Genomic DNA, 17,324 nt, shown 5'->3' with positions numbered 1-17,324 from the left:
GGAAACAGCAGGTTGATGTAAGTTCAAAGAAGAATAAAATATAGTATTGTATTCTTTGGAGTATGCGGCCTGTACTCTCCATCTAGTATTACTTTCACCTTCTACTTTGGGCATATTTTTATGGGCATCTTTCAGCCAGTGATAACTAGGCAAGAGTATTATTAGGGCCTCGCCATTTCTTGTCATTACTGGATTCCACCATGGAAGAATTTTGCTCAGCATCTCTCTAACAGGTTTAGAGGGACTTTTGAAATCTGAACCACAGTGTGATGTTTGTTTCCTTTTCCTTTCGTGGGCATCATAGTCGGAAAAGTTTGCCATACAAATTTCTGCTCCTTCATCTATGTACCTTTTGCGTGTATTACTTGCAGTAAACCTTTGCACTCTGAACTCTGTTTCAGCATCTGCCTCTCTCTTTCTAAGGGGAAGCACAACTCTTATACAACATAGTATATTTCTATATTTGGCAAGGGAAAATTCCAGGCTTGGTGGCACACACCTTTTATACTCCTACTTAGAGGAGACAGAAGCAGGGACATATCTGTGAGATCAAAGCCAGTTTGGTTTACTTGGTAAATTCCAACCCATCCAGGGCAGTATAGTAAAACCTTTTCTCCAAAACAAATTTAAAAACATAGAAAGAAAGAATAAGAGGATTTCTGAGGGAAAAACCAATCTTTTCAAATTTGTTCCCCACTGGGGGTGGGGGTGGTTGGAATCTGATGTAGTCCCAGTCCAGATGACACTATTAGAGAAACTAAAGGTCAAGTCAATTAAGCTCTAATTAAAAGGGTAAGCGAACAGAAATACAAACAAGCATTTATCCATGCCAACTTTCTGCTAAGCATCTAGCATGCATATGATTCCAATGTAAATACAGTACATAATTTTTTCTTGGTGCCAAGTCCAACAAAACACATCAATCCATGAGTGTGCATCCTTCACAGTGAGGTCACACGCAACCCAACAGAAAATCGTTGTCTGCAGAGATGATCTTTGATACAGTACAGAATGTCAGTTCATTAGAGGACCCACAATTTAGATCAGCTCACCCCAAATAAGGAGTTAGTCTCAAGCAATAGCATCTGATTAGGCAATTTCGTTGTTGTGGTAAACAACAACAACAACAACAAAAATACTTCTTTCTTGACACTTAAACTTCATTACAATTTTACAAACAAAATATATCAGTGACACCTTTTCCTAGTGCTTTTTTATTTTGTTAGTTTTAGTGACACCATTTTCTAGGGCTTTCTAATTTTATTAAGAGCCCAAACTCTAGGAGCTTATAAATAAGTCGGATATAATTTTCCAAAGCTTTTCATAGCCAGGAGTTCTGACTCTAAGATGTCAATACTCTGGCAAGATAAGTCAGTTATTGGAAAGACAACCTATTTATTAAGTTGTATATATATACATATATGTATATATGTATATTTGTATATATGATGGCAAATACAATAGAATTGGGCAGAATTGGATCTGCTTTCTCCAAAGCACCTTGTTTGACAATAATTGTGTCTTGGCAACTTAGTGTCTGGCACTTTTCCCTTAGTCATTATTTAGCTCATGTTCCAACAAGGTATCAGGGAATACAAGGCCATCTGAAGTGCTAAGCTATCGACCAAGCCTGGCTGCAGAAAGTTTTATGACAAATGCAAAAATTTGGCTTCATTCCTTTGTAGTTTTTACTTGTCACTCCTTTTTGATTGCTGTCTTTGGGAATGGTCCTGTCATCAGGAGCTGGCTCTGCCTTGAACTGATAAAAATGGAACATTTTGGGAGAGTGAGATAGGCAGGGATTTGTAATAGTTACAAACAAATTAGAGCTGCAAGAGGCTTGAAGACCTTGCACAGTTTATTTTTTTAAATCTCCCTTGGATGAATAAATGCCTTTCCCAGAGACGTATGGACTGGCATATACCCCTCTGTTAGACTTCCTATGACAGTGTCAGGTTTCAAGTGTTCAAGGATCGCTTACAAGAGAAGCTATGTTTTCTGCTTGCTGTGATAAATCAATGCTGCTGGGACAGACTATGAGATTAAATACTAAATAAGAAAGAAAGGGTCCTAAATCTCGACAAATCTGTGGTCTGATGAGAAATTAAAAAAAAAATAAAGCATACACAAGCGACTAGCCACTGTATAGAGATGGGTCCTGTGTGAGTGCCTAGGAAGGGGATCTTACTGGGACATGATGGGCAACGAGAAACTTTTTAGAGGAAATTACATATAAACTAAGACTTAAAGTAATTGAGATGGAAGAGAGAGCAAGATGCTTGTTCAATGGCAGGAATGTTCTACAGAAAGCATACTGAGAGTTATAAAGCAAAAACGGATTTGCTCGATAAAAGAAATAAAAACGTGCACAGACAGAGCATAGCATGCAACACAAGTGGGTGGTTCCTGAAGACATGGGGGATCTTAGCCTCATGCGGTGTGTAGATATATTTACATATATGTTGCTTGTAAAATCCTCCCCATGTGGAGCACTGTGCTGGGCACTCTGGTATTACAGACTTTAAAAATGGTTGTGTCAAATGCAGACTGTGATGTAGAATTCCTCTCTGTATGCTATGAATATGTTTTATTACCATTGGTTAATAAGGAAGCTGCTTTGGCCTGTGGCAGGCTAAGCCGGGCAGAATGCCATGTAGCTACCCAAGAAACAAGATGAGAGGCAACAAGCCATGAGCCTCATGGTGAAATATAAAATAAGAGAGATTGGTTAATTTCAGTTGTAAAATCAGGCTGAGCTGTTGTCCAAACAGTGCTGTAATTAATATAGTTTTTATGGGATTATTCGGGTCTGGGCGACTGGGAAACGAAAGCAGTCAGACTCCATTTACAATACTGAGCACTTAGCTCTGGAAAGTAAGTAGTACCATTACCTTGTCCCAGTTCTAAATATGAGAAAACTACTGAAAAGTGAGAGCTGCAGACAGTAAGTAATGAATGCCACAGGGTGTGAGTGCTGAGACAAGACAGCAGACCTTAAGAGGAAGATGCAGACCTGATGCTTCTCTGTCTACTTAGTGGTTGCGCATGAATGTACTGATAGTTTCATTATCATCTGCCATCCCACAGCCCCTCAGTCAGTGCCCCACCAGGCCACCCAGGCTGCAGCCTGACAGGGATTAAGTCTTTATCATTCTATTTATAAATAAGACTCAGAAATCAAAGTCTGGGGGTAAAAACCTGCTAGAGAAGAGAGGCTAAGTAGCAATTAACTGACCTTGCTTTTTGCCCTGTGACACAGCAAAAGACGTGTCTCTTCGTTCATCCCAGAACCAAAAGAGCTCAAACTCTAGTCTCCACTCTTTCCGTCCTGTCCATCTTCTTGGTCCAAATGTCTATGGCTAATTCTGGCCAGCTAGTCACTGGCTCCACCTTCGCATTCAAGGTATAACTTTATGGGGAAATCTTGGGAGTGTCAAGGTGTGATCAAAATATCCCACAGCTCAGACCAGGGTTGCAAAGAGGAAATCAGAGTTGTGATTTGATAGTACCTATGGGCATCCATATATTCCGTCATTCCATGAGTGATGATTTAAAAAAAAAAAAGAAGCCAATGATGCAACCTCAGAAGATGCTTGTGGTTATTGGAGTGAAAGTGAGAAACCACCAAATGCAAGCACTCAGTGAGGGAAGCAGAATTCCCTTTCTTCAATTGGCATCATGGAGTGTGGCACTCCTCTTCCCCAAGGCAAGCCTAAAACTCCACTGTCTCCTCTCCTTCGTAGGCTAGCATTGCCCAGAAGCTCTCATTGCCCCACACCTGGTAGGTGGCCATGCTACAGAAAGGCCAGAAAGATCCTGAACAAACAGGCCCTGCTGAGTTTCTGAGCCCAAGGAGATCATAAATAAAGGACATTGAGCCTATAATTCGTGATCCTAGAGAAGCTAAGTAAGAAGGTGAACCCAAAGAAAAACATATAGGCATCCTCCTGAATATTAACCTTCATCAGGCGATGAAAGGAGACAGAGACAGAGACCCACATTAGAGCACCGGACTGAAATCTCAAGGTCCAAATCAAGAGCAGAAGGAGAGAGAGCACGAGCAAGGAACTCAGGACCGCGAGGGGTGCACCCACACACTGAGACAATAGGGATGTTCTATCGGGAACTCACCAAGGCCAGCTGGCCTGGGTCTGAAAAAGCATGGGATAAAACCGGACTTGCTGAACATAGTGGACAATGAGGACTACTGAGAACTCAAGAACAATGGCAATGGGTTTTTGATCCTACTGCACGTACTGGCTTTGTGGGAGCCTAGGCAGTTTGGATGCTCACCTTACTAGACCTGGATGGAGGTGGGTGGTCCTTGGACTTCCCACAGGGCAGGGAACCCTGATTGCTCTTTGGGCTGACAGGGAAGGGGACTTGATTGGGGGAGGGGGAGGGAAATGGGAGGCGGTGGCGGGGAGGAGGCAGAAATCTTTAATAAATAAATAAATAAATAATAATAATAATAAAAAAAAACAAGGAGAGTGGACTTGCGGTACCACGACCTCCAACATCACAACTTTGCCTTTTCTTCTTATTCATCCCTCAGTGGTACTGTATAATGAAGTAACTATAGATACTTTTTCTGAAATATATGAAAACGGAACGTGTACAAACAATGCATTGACAGATCTTGAAGACAACTCTCCATAGTCAGATCTCGTTCAAAAGTTATCATTTCTCCAGCCATCAGACTTTTTAGAGTATTCACCAGTCAATTTCCTTGCAAAATATGAGGTTTTGAACATGAAATTGTTTTATTTCACTAGAACTGCTCTTCTTTAGAAGAGGACCGCCGTCTAATGGCTCAGGTGCACAGTGCTACAGTTAAAGCCGACTGTGGAAGTGCTGAACTGCTGGCTATTTCTGCCAGGATCGTGATGCAGGAGCTGAGGCTATGACTGCGTGCTTTTTCTTCTTCAAGATCTCTCTTGATAGTCTAAATCTGCGATGAAGTAACCCCTAACTTGCCCTTATTCTTTTGTAGCTGTCTGATATAACATTTGGGCTTTTGAAGACCAGGAAATTTGAGCAGATTATTTCTAACTTATTCAGCTTAGACAAATAAGTTTTAATTTAGGCAAATATCTGTGATCTTCTGTACTTAAAACACAGAGGGGAAGACTAAGAATACTTGAACATTTCTTGTGTTAGTTTGATAAGCTATAACTTGCAACTTAAGAAGTAAAAGCATATTTAAAGACCTTTATAAAATTCGGTTTGTCAAAACTTCTGCATAACTTAAATGTTCACGCCTCTAAACTTAAGCCTGTCTAAACACTCACAATTTTTGCAGCCATGAAGAAAATATACACCACTATAGCAAGCTGAATTAATGTGATTTTTATTTTTATATACTTATTTTGGGTTTAACATAGACATGGCATCACAAACACATTCTCGATGAAAGTAATGTTAAATCCAGAGCTGATGGAAAGGAAGGGGACACGAAGTACAAATGGAAACAAAATAAGATGAGACATTTTTGTGGTTTGTCTGACCTTCTACTTAGGTGGCCACTGGTAAAGGTCAAGTCTTCTTTTTTTTGTGAAGAAAGCAAATCTGATTTAAGCGGCAATATTCGATGTTTTTTCAGCTCGCTGCAGGATGGCAATCATGCTATTCAAATGATTCATTTCCTTTGTTGACTCCCCTTTGTCTTCTCATCCTTATATAACTGAGTGTCAGAGGAGTGTTCCTTGAACAATGAAAAGAAACTTCAAACACACTGAGGGACTATTCATTTTCCCTGTCCATCAACCACACCCGCCACAGTGATTATAGCCAACCACTCCCCAGTGTTCTAAGAGGTAAAAAGAAGTTTTATGCAGAAGAGAGAAAATTATAGATTTGCTTTCAAGGCTCTTCTTATTTTATATAAGAAGGATGCAGAGGAGACATTGTTTATGGAGAAGGTATGCAGAGGCGATGCTTAAGGCTAAAAAGCTATAGTTGACAAGTGCTTCATTCCGCCTGCTACACAGTGTTGGCTCCAGGCTGTCTTCTTATGTGGGAGTTACTACCAGACAGAAGTTAGATGTGCTGATCCAAGTTAGGCCATGTCTAATGTGGTATAGAGAACCTAGGCCCTCCACCTATTTTTCTTCAAGATGACGCAAGTTCATCTTTGTTCTTGAAATTCCACCTGTAGAACTTGTGAAGGCCTGCATATGTCAACTCAGTGTTAGTAAAATTTATCGCTGACACATCTGCTTACAGTGTTATTAAAGTACTCCCCATGAAAACACCTGTTTTCATTTGCCAGCTCAAAATTTGTTTCTCGGTGATATTGGTCCAAGAGAGGAGGGCAAAGTACAGATGTAGCTGGACAGCAGAAGAGCTCAATGGAGGTGAATACTTCTGGAATGGTGGTGAAATGCATGCTCCTGGTATAGCACATTCAGCCTTGGGGTTGCTAAGATGGTTCCAGCAGAGAGACAGTTTCTGATCTATTTATATTTTACAATTGGGAGAAAAGAAATTGCCACCTGACTGTTTAACTGAACTGACTAGTCAGTCCAGCATTGGTGAAAGCAGCAAAATAAAGTGAATAAAATCAGACTCAGGAACTTACAAACACTGGGTGAAGATATTTGACACATGTTTTGGTAAGTTATTTCCCTAGTAGAGTGATTTCTTAGGTAAAAGGTATTTTTTTTTTCAGAAAGTCAGGCTATGTATTGGTGTAAGTGCCAAGAAAGAAATTTGATTAATACTTAAATGCTCTCTCTCTCTCTCTCTCTCTCTCTCTCTCTCTCTCTCTCTCTCTCTCTCTCTCTTACACACACACACAGAGACACACACATGAAATTGCCAGAGAGTGTTTTGTGCTTCAGTTTTATAATTTAATTCTGCTTTCTTATGTTTTTTATTGATTGAGAATTTCCATAAATGCATATTTTAATCTTCTCTACTCCCTGATGCCTCCTCTCCAATTCTCCAGTACTACTATTCCTTTCTAGTTTTCTTCTGTTCTTTCTTTCTTTTCTTTTCTTTCCTTTCTTCCTCCATTCATTCCTCTCTTCTTTCATTTACCTTCCCTCCCTCCCTCCTTCCTTTTTTCCTTCCTTTCTTGACCCATGGAGTCCACTTACAACTGCCAGCATGTGCATGGGTGTAAGGCCATCTACATCAGCATGGGCATATCGATATGGTCTGGATTCATGAAAAAAAGGAGACAATTCTTTTTCAGCAGTCAATAATTACCAATAGCTCCTCATCCAAGTGGGATTTCTCGACTTCCTCTCCTCTCCATTGATATTTTTTATGAATTGATCTCATTTAGATCTTGTGTATTGAAGTCACAGTTAGTGTTAGTGCATATGTGCAAATGTCCTATTGTGTCTGGGAAACACTGCTTTGCTATAATAATCTACTGCCCCTGGATCATACAATTTCTCCATCACAGTGATTCCTGATCCTTGGGAAGAAAGGAGTGATATAGTTTTCACATTTATGGACGAGCACTGCACAATCTCTTATTCCTTACACAATGACAAGTTATGGGTCTCTATGTTATTCACTATCTATCAAAAGCAAATGGTTTTTCTCTGATGAGAATTGAAAGATGCACTAAGTGTTTGTCTAAATCTTTTTATTGTAAATAGATTCTTCTCTCAAAAAGTACATCCCAACCACAATTTCTTCTCCCTCTACTCCTCTCAGCTTCTCCACTACCTCCCCTCTCCTTCAGGTCCACCCCACCTGCATTTTCCCTTCAGAAAAGAGCAGGCCTCCAAGAGACAACAGTCAAGCACACTAAAACATGCACTAAGACAAGGCAAGCACACTAAAACATGCACTAAGACAAGGCAAAACCCTCCTATCAGGGTTGGACAAGGCGACCCAAGGCAAGAGTCAGAGATACATCCAAACCCACTGTTAGGAGCTCCACAAAACACCAAGCTAACAGCCAAAACAAATAAGCCGAGCACCTGATATAGACCCACGCAGGCCCTGTTCTTGCAGTTTCAGTCTTTAACCCCATATGAGCCCTGCCTAGGTGATTCAGTGGGCCATGTTCTACCGGTGTCTACCATATCCTCTAACCCCTACAACATTTCCTCCCCTTCTTCTATGGGATTCCCTGAACTCCAAAGGGAGAGACTTGATGTAGACCTCTAGTTTAAATGCGTTCTGAATAATGGCTGGCTGTAGGTCTCTGCACTGTAGGTCTCTACAGTGTAGGTCTCTGCACTGGCTCTCATCTGCTGCTGTAGGAAGCCTCTATGATGATGATGGGACAAAACTCTGATCATCTTTTTCTTTCTGAGTGTTATCTCACTCAGAATGATTCCTTCTACTTCCATCAATTTGCCTGTAAATTTCATGATGTTATTTTTAAACAGATGAATAATATTCCATTATGTAAATGTACCACATTTTCTTTATCTATTACGTGGTTGAGGGACATCAAGGTTATTTTCAGTTTCTGGCTATTATGAATAAAGCCTGCTATGAACATGGTTGAGCAAGCGTCCTTGCAGTAAGGTGGAATATCCTTTGGGTATATGCCCAAAAAGTGGTACAACTGGGTCTTGAGGTAGATCAATTGTCAATTTTCTGAGGGATCACTGTATTGATTTCCATAGTGGCTGGACAACTTTGCACTCAGACCAGTACAATGGAGGGGTGGTCCTGTTGCTACACATCCTTGCATGCATAAATTATCACTTGTGTAATTTATCTTAGATATTCTGACAGGTGAGAGATAGAATCTCAAACTAATTTGATTTGTATTTCCCCTTTGATGAGGATTTTGAGCACTTTTGTACTTCTCAGCCATTTGAGTTTCCTTTATAGAGAATTCTGTTTGGATCTGTACCAGAGATAGATATGCTGAATCTTTGCTGGTAGGTCATGACCTCGTGGTGTTATACAGATTAAAAGAAATGGGTTAAATTAAGATGTAAAGAGTTAGCCAATAAGAAGCTAGAGCTAATGGGCCATGCAGTGATTTGATTAATACAGTTTCTGTGTGATTATTTCAGTTCTGGGTGGCCAGGATGAACAAGTGGCTCCCTCCTTGCAACAAAAAACAGCATGGTACTGGCACAAAAACAGACTTAATGCACAATGGAATAGAATCAATGACCAATATGTAAGCCAATACTCCTACAGCCAACTGATTTTTGACATAGAGGCCATCAGTTAATGATGGAGAAAGGATGACTTCTTCAAGAAATGGTGTTTATCACATTGGATGGCTATCTGTAGAATAATTAAACTGGATCCTTATTTCCCAACCTGAAGAGACACTAATCCATGCTATTGAAGTGGATCAAGCTCATCAGCATAAAACCTGATATCATGAATCTGATAGAAAAGAAATTCTTGGATATGCTTGAGCTTATAGGTACAGGAAAGGACTTTTTAAATATAACTCCAATAACACAGGCAGTAAGACTGGCAAATGGGACTTCATGAAACTAGAAAGCTTCTGTCAAGCAAAGGACACCAAAGCAGCCTTTGAGTGGGAAAAATCTTTACCAGCTATTCATCTAAGCAAGACTATTGTCTAGAATATACAGGCAACAACAACAAACAACCTAAACACTAAGAAAACAGCAACCCAATTGAAAATTGTTGTCTATTACTATACAGAAAGTCTCAAGAAAAGAAATAAAAATATGTTAAGAAATACTTATGAAATGTTCAACATCCTTAGCATTCAGAAAAACACAAATTAAAAGTACTTTGAGATTTCCTCTTCTCCTAGTCAGAATGGCTAAGATAAACAACAAAAGAAAAACAAATGACAACAAATCTTGACATGGATGTAGGGAAAGGTGGACATTTATTCACTGCTGGTAGGAGTGCAGACTGGTGCAGCCACTATGCAAATCAGTGTAATGTTTTTCAAAAATATGGTACTGCTATAGGACATAAAGGACTCTGCATCCTTCCACAAAGATACCTACTCATTCATGTTCACTGCAGCTCTACTCACAGTAGCCAGCAAATGGAAAGCGCCTAGATGTCAATGATGATAAACTGATGAATAGAAAAAGAAAACAGATAATAAATAACTAATAGATAAAGAAAATGTAGTATGTTTACAACATGGAATATTATTCAGTTATCAAAAATAAAATTGGTTATATATAAAACAAGGGCTTTTCGACAAGTTCAGTAACTTCTCATGCTTCACAAAGTTGCTTTCTAAGAAAGTCACTGTGGTCAAGAGTTGTGACACGTAACTGTGGTCCTTGACACTTGAAACACTGTGAGATGGATGGATTGCCTATGTCTGGATGTTTGAGGCCAGCCTGGGCAACATAGAAACTCAGTTTCCTAAAATACCATTCTATAGGCTGATCAAATGTAATCTTAGTATGCCCTCTGAAATGGTACATTTAAAATGGCAGTTCATTTAGAAAATCCCTATCATCACCCATAGACTCCATGCTTTGTAATCTCAAACACATCACACAAACTCTTGTTATTAAGTATCTTCTTCCATTTCTGTGTTTAAACAGAGAGAAATCAGCTGGTTAGAGCTCCCATTGAATGTGAAGGACAGGAAACTTGTCAAGCTCTTCCACAGAGTCAGAGACAGTTGGTGCTCTTCCCTATTCTGAGGAGTTTTATTTTGAAACACAAGGCATTACAAAGGGAAAGAATTCCAGACACCTTACTCCAGGCTTAGAGAACCAAAGAAACCCCCAAGCTATGGACTGGATACCACTAGAGTCAACCAGGCCTCGTAGCTTGTGTTTTATACAATCTCTCAATTACATTTCTGTTTAGCGATTTTGTTTGATCATTAAAAAGTCACATCCGATTCTGAACCTTCAGAGATCTCAGAAGCAATTTCCTGTTGATCAGTTTTATCTAAAAACTTAGCCTAAATCTTAAATTGTTTAGCTAGAAGTAAAAATGCAAAGGAATTTACAAGAATGCTGAGGCAGCTCAGCAGGTCTAAGTGCTTGTGTCCAAACTGCATGATGAATTCAGTTCCCAGGGCCCACATGGTGGAAGGAGAGAACTGCCCCCAGAAAGCTTTCCTCTGGCATCTTCATGATGTATGTGGCACACACATGCATGCATATATGCTCACATGCACACAGGCACACAAAGTAAAAATAAGCTTTAAAAAGGTCAACTATCTACAAGATAGCTGGTATCAACAAAGTCACAAAAAACTCCAATCTATTTCATAACCTACATTGGTAATCTACAATATCCTAGAAGCTGGAGACTCTTTATTCAAGCACCATAACTGATACCTGATGTGTGAATCCTGTCAATAAAGCTACTGTTTTGCATGTAGAATTAAATGCGTTATATAAATTCCAACCAAAACCCACTTGCTTCATCACTGGAAAAAGAATGTCATGTCATCCATCAGATTCAACATATACTTTGTACTGACTTGAAAACCACGTGGGCCTGACCTAACTGGACAGTGATGGGCTAGATCATCAGTGCTTATGGGCAGCACCGGTGAAACATGGTGACATGCCTCAGGAGTTCCCAACTAATACGTGAAATGCATTCCTTTTCCAATAAGATGATCTTGTCGAAAAATAGCAGAGAGACTTTGCACAGTGCAAAGTCAAGGCTTGTAGCAGACTTTCTTGGAACCACCAGCCCCCAATTCATGATGCAGATACTTATTATTATTAATCATGAAAGCATGGCCTTAGCTTAGTCTTATTTCTAACTACCTCTTATGACTTAAATTAACTTATTTATATTCATCTACGTGCTGCCACATGGCTCATGGCTTATACCTCTCCTCCATGTCCTGCTTCCTCTCCAACTTTGCTGGCATCTCTCTTGTGCCTAGATTCATCTTCTTCCCCCCCACCCCCTGCCTGGAAGTCCTGCCTAACCTTTTCATGCCAACTATTGGCCATTCAGCTCTTCAATAAATCAATCAGAAGGCTCTTTGGCAAAGATACGTCTTCACAGTGTACAAGAAGATAATTCTACAACAAAGGCTTCTCTTTAAGCTGTCTCACAGAGATTCTACAAATCTCACCCTGAGAGTCTGAAACTTAAAATCTCATTTTTATTTTAAATACTACTTCATTTTGGTGGAAGTAGGGAGTGAGAATGTGCCACTGAACTAATGTGATGCTATGTTCATTATTCTCTTTTGAGGAATGACTGTGGAGTACTGAGAGATTGTGGAAGAACTTCCTGGGCTAAATTGAATACTTCTTTTCATTTTTACATTTATTTATATATTAATATCTCTCTCTCTCTCTCTCTCTCTCTCTCTCTCTCTCTGTGTGTGTGTGTGTGTGTGTGTGTGTGTGTGTGTGTGTGTGTGTGTTTGCATATGCGAGGCCAGGTGGCGGTCAGAGGAAAACCTTGAAGAATTGGTTTTCTTCTACTGCATAGGTTCTGGACCCTGAAGCCAGCTTGTCAGAATTGGAAGCATGCACCTATACTTCCTGAGCCACTTCAAAAGCCCCACTAAAGACCTGGCTAATGTGATAAAGCCTGGACAGATTTAAAATAGAACAGTATTTTTTTTTATTCCTGTGACTACCTTTTCCTTCCTACATCAGATACCAATGGTCTAGAAATGTATCCAAAGCTTTGTTCAAAGACCAGTGTAGTCAGATGACATTTCGGAAGTCACTTGACGTTAATGCTATGTCTGATTAATGGTTTTGTTCCTAAGCAGAGGTGGAGCAGAACACTGGTTTGTTTTTTAAGCAGTGCCTCTGTTGTTGTTTTAGCTGTTTTGGAGACCATCCCAATTGTTTAGTTTCTATGACTTTTGTAATATGTAAATTTAGGATGACTTACAGCTAACAGAACTGTGCTCACGGAAGGGTGAAATACTTCAAAATCCAAAGTATCCATGTTATAAAAATGGAAAATTCCACACTTGACTTGATATAATGAATTAAGGTCACAAAGCAAGTGAATTAATTTTTTATATAAACTTATGTTCAGTTTTTATGTGTAAAGTATTTATAAAAAACATAAATGTCATGGTTAGACTTGAGTTGCAACCCCAAGACATCTCATTACCCAACAACAAAGATGTCAAAATCTAGTAAAAGAAATTTGAAACACTTCCAGTCCTAAGAGCTTCAAAAGCTAGTTATCCTTTATGAAATTTTCTGACTTGCAATATGGTAGGTCCTGATGTATGGGAAATGAATGAGGCGCTCTGTTATTGAAAACTTTCTAGGTATTAGGCACATACTTTATTATGTGGTTTCACTTGGGCTTTAGAACTTCTCTAAAGAATATATTCTAGAGTTTTCCCCATTTGACAGAAGAAGAAATTGATGCTTAAAAGAAATGAAAAACTTAAAGGAGTGGTGGATGGCCCAAGCTCTAAATGCTTGCTGTGTAAGCATGAACTAAAGTCAATGTTAGTACCTGAGTTTAGTTCCCCAGCAACCCACATAAAAGGCCTGGACTAGAGAGGTGGACACAGAGGTATCTTTAGGAGTTACTACCCAGGAGTCTAGTCAAATCTTTGATGTCCAGATTCAGTGGGGTACTTTAGTTTCAAAAAACAAGGAAGAGAAGAAAAACTTGATTAAAAACATCCAACCTTAATCTCTGGCTTCTCCATGCATATGCCTGCACACTTGTGACTATATATCCCCACACACAAATAAGTGAGAAGTTTCAAATAGTGATTAGTATAGCCCCAGGAGTCCAAAGGTATCTCTGCCTCTTGGTGAAAGGGTGAATAGTTTCATCAATGTAGTGTTTTGAATGAGAAGCTCCCCACATAGGTTTAGATGTTTGTATCCTTAGTCTCCAGTTGACGGTGCTGTCTGGAAAGGTTTATGAAGTATGAACGTGCTAGAAGTATGTCAGAGGCAGGCTCTGAGGTTTCAAAAACTCAACTACTCCAAATTAGCTCTCTTTGCCTAGTGTTTGTGGATTAATATGTGAGCTCCCAGCTTGCTGGTTTGCTCCCATGCCTGCGGTCGGCTGTCGGCTGTTGTGTTGTCTCTACCATCATGGACTCTTGCTCTGTAACTAAAACCAAAATAAACTCTTTCTCTGGAAGTCGCCTTGGTCATGGTATCTTATCACTGCAACAGAACAGGAAGTAATAGAAGCACTGGTATTCATTACACCTGCCACACTTTTAAACTTTAAATATATTAATGTATATATTTTTTTACTTCAAATGTCATTAGATATTTGATAATTTTTTAGTAATCATAGAGAATCTGTTACCAATATACCACATACTAGTCACTCATCAGAAGAACATACTAAAAAGTAGCTCTCAGTCAGACCCTCTCGTAACAGATCTTAAGTTCCTTGCATGAGCTCTAGATATTCCACATCGCGCTGACTACACAGGCAGACATTCTGAGTTTTCCCTGATGCATGGTGTTTTGACTTCTAAACAAAAATCCAAGTACATAATGGAAAGGGCATGGGAGAGATGTACATTTGGGAAGTCTAAAAGAATTTCAATCTTGGACTTTATTATCGCACATAAAGCAAAGCAAAAGTTCAGGGTGAAGTCAGGACTCGAGGCAGAGATGAGCTAGTAGGCTTGTCTCCCTTAGATGAGCCTGGACGGTCTCCAGCTCCCCAGGTAATTAGGCAGCCCCTACTTCCCTGTGGAGCTGTTCAATGCTGCACACTGTTAAATGAGTACAGCACCCTGTCTTGGCTGCGAAATCACTAAAAATTGTCGCTAAACTCCATTTATCCTTTTATTTTGTCACCCATCTCTGTCCAAGTTTCTTCCTCTTTAATAAGAAAATTCTATAAATGAAAGAGATTTAAAGTTTTCCAGTCTGTAATGAGATGTTTTCCTGATAAATAAGGATTGTTTGCAAAAAGAAATTAGAGAAACAAAAAACATAACATTAGAAGTCAGCACCGAAGGAGCTTGATCGGGAGCTGCACTCCTATATTAATTCCTCCAAGCAGACAGGCGTGTTTCCTCTCCTGCTTGCTATTGTCTAATATCTCTACACCCTTCGTGCATGGGGCTCCCTCTGCCTTCTTCTTGTAGTCTTCTGAATCCCTGGAAAATTGGGTAAGGAACACATGTTTCTAGCTGAATTTCAAAATAATCCCTTGTTGGTGTTTTGTATGCTCTGGAGCAGTATAATAGTTATGCACTTAAAAAAATCATTCCAACAAATATGCACTGGTGATAAAAATTAATGGGTATATCCAATCCATCTAGATTATGAAGATGGTTTCACAGATGTAGACACACAACAACTCAACAGACTGCATACTTGAAGCCAGTACCGTTTATTGTGTGCCAACTGTAAATCAACACTGACCTTGATATTTTGAGTGACGAGACAGTACTCCCCATCAGGAGTCACGTTTACTAAATCATATGCATCTATGTTTCTGTATGTGATAAAAAGAAGAAATATTGGCAACAGCTTAATATAACATCAGCTAACAATTACATGCATATGTTTTTGTGTACATATTTTGCATATCTATGCAGCCACTACAAGTATAAATACCATTTTGTAGACAAGAAAGCTGAAGCTAACAAAGATGAGGTAATTTGCTATAGAATTCTTCCTATGGCATTTTCGAGCCTTAGCCACCAGTTGTCTGGCTTGTCTAGTCTACATATACTGCAGAGACAACTTATCTAAAGTTGGAAATAAGGAGTATTGTTCCCTACACTTTCCGCATTTCTTGTGATCCTTGTAGCTCCTGATACCGAGGCAAGTCTTCGAATCTGGTGACCTGTAATGGTTAGCCTTAATTCTGAACTTGATACAACGTAGAAACACCAGAGAAAATCATCTCAATTAGGGCTTGTCTACTTTGTGCTCTTGGCCTGTGAGCATGTCTGTGGGAGGAAGGTTGTCTTAATTTAGTTTTGATATGGGAAGAGCTAGCCTAAAAGTAGTTAGTACCATTCCCAAGGCAGGAGGTCCGGAACTGTGGAAGGGTAGGGAAATCAAGCCAAGTATAACCAAATGGGCAAGTACATATGCATTCATTTTGAAAGACTCTAAATGCATTTCTAAGCCCCCTCAACCCTAAGACATTTTTCTAAAGCCTTACACTCACTCTGTCTTGGAAAAGGGACAGTCACCCACACACCCACATGCTGCACTGCTTATCCTCCTGTGTCCTTGTGAATAATCTTCAAACATTCCTCCATTCTGGGAATTGAGGCAAAGACAACCCACAGATGTTGACTCAGTTCCTGATGTATTGATTTAGTCACTAGAACAAGGTCAGGAAGATCACAGAGATGCTCTCCCTTATCACCTGACCACGCAACTATTCTCCTGCCCTGGAATAGACCAATTATTGCTAGTAACCCTTTGAATAAGACAATCCAATAAGTTGGAAAACAACCTACAGGTTCCCCCCTTATGTCTGTGGCTTTTTGCTTTAAAAGATAGACTGTAACAGCTATCAGATGTCCTTTATATCCTGAACCTGAAGGACCCTGTCATGACAGAATAAAAATCCTCTTGCTTTTGCATCAATTGCGCCTGTGTGAGTGGTGTCTGGAGCAACTCCTCCCTGATGATTGGACTTCTAGTCCAACAATCTTTCTATTCTCTTGTCAGTAGATATAATACAACTAGCCATTTGAGGTTCCTGCCTCGACTTCACAGTAATGAACCTGTAAGTGTAAGCTGAATAAAGCTCCTTCTATCTTAAGTTGTTTTTTGTTTTGTTTTGTTTTTGTCATGGTATTTTATCCTAACAAGAGACATAAATCTAGAGCAGAGCGCCAAAGAGCACTCCTATTTTCCTTGTTAACATAGGCTACTTTACTGATCAAGTCTCACATGCTTTGAATTTGTCTGAGTTCCATATGTTTGCCTCCACTTATCTTTTTGTGCTTTGGTTTCTGCAATCAGTTGTATTTTTCTCTACTTCCAAGCAAACACCATTGGTTTCTGACTTTCCTCTTCTAATGATTTTTTTTTATAGTTTAACCACTCAAATAGCCCTAAGTAGAAACAGTACTCTCAAGAGTAGGGGTTATAAGGCATCAGAACTTATTAATATTTTTTTAATTTATTCAATGATTATTTGCATTAGTAAATTTTATTTAATCACCATTTTGCATTACTTTCTATAAAAGGAGCATATTGAAACGTCCAATGCATGTCACGGGTATAGATATTAAAATGAGCTAAGCAATGTAGAATGATATCTAGTTCACACTTAGTTAAATATTATTATAATCAACATGGCATTGCATTATGTATATCTATGATAGTAGTTTGGATAGATTAGGGACAAGTAGAGATGGATGGTGTTGGCTGGATAAGACCTCACAATTGATCACCTAAATTTTGTTTAAAGCATAATGTTATTATTAAAGTAGAAAGCATAATGTGCTAAAGAAATTATTAAATTCC

Source organism: Alexandromys fortis, unplaced genomic scaffold (assembly GCF_014885135.2).
Source record: "Alexandromys fortis isolate MF-2015 unplaced genomic scaffold, M_Fortis_MF-2015_v1.1 scaffold_95, whole genome shotgun sequence".
NCBI lineage: Eukaryota > Metazoa > Chordata > Mammalia > Rodentia > Cricetidae > Alexandromys > Alexandromys fortis.
The sequence above is the reverse complement of the archived record's forward strand: the minus strand, read 5'-3'. Positions refer to the sequence as shown.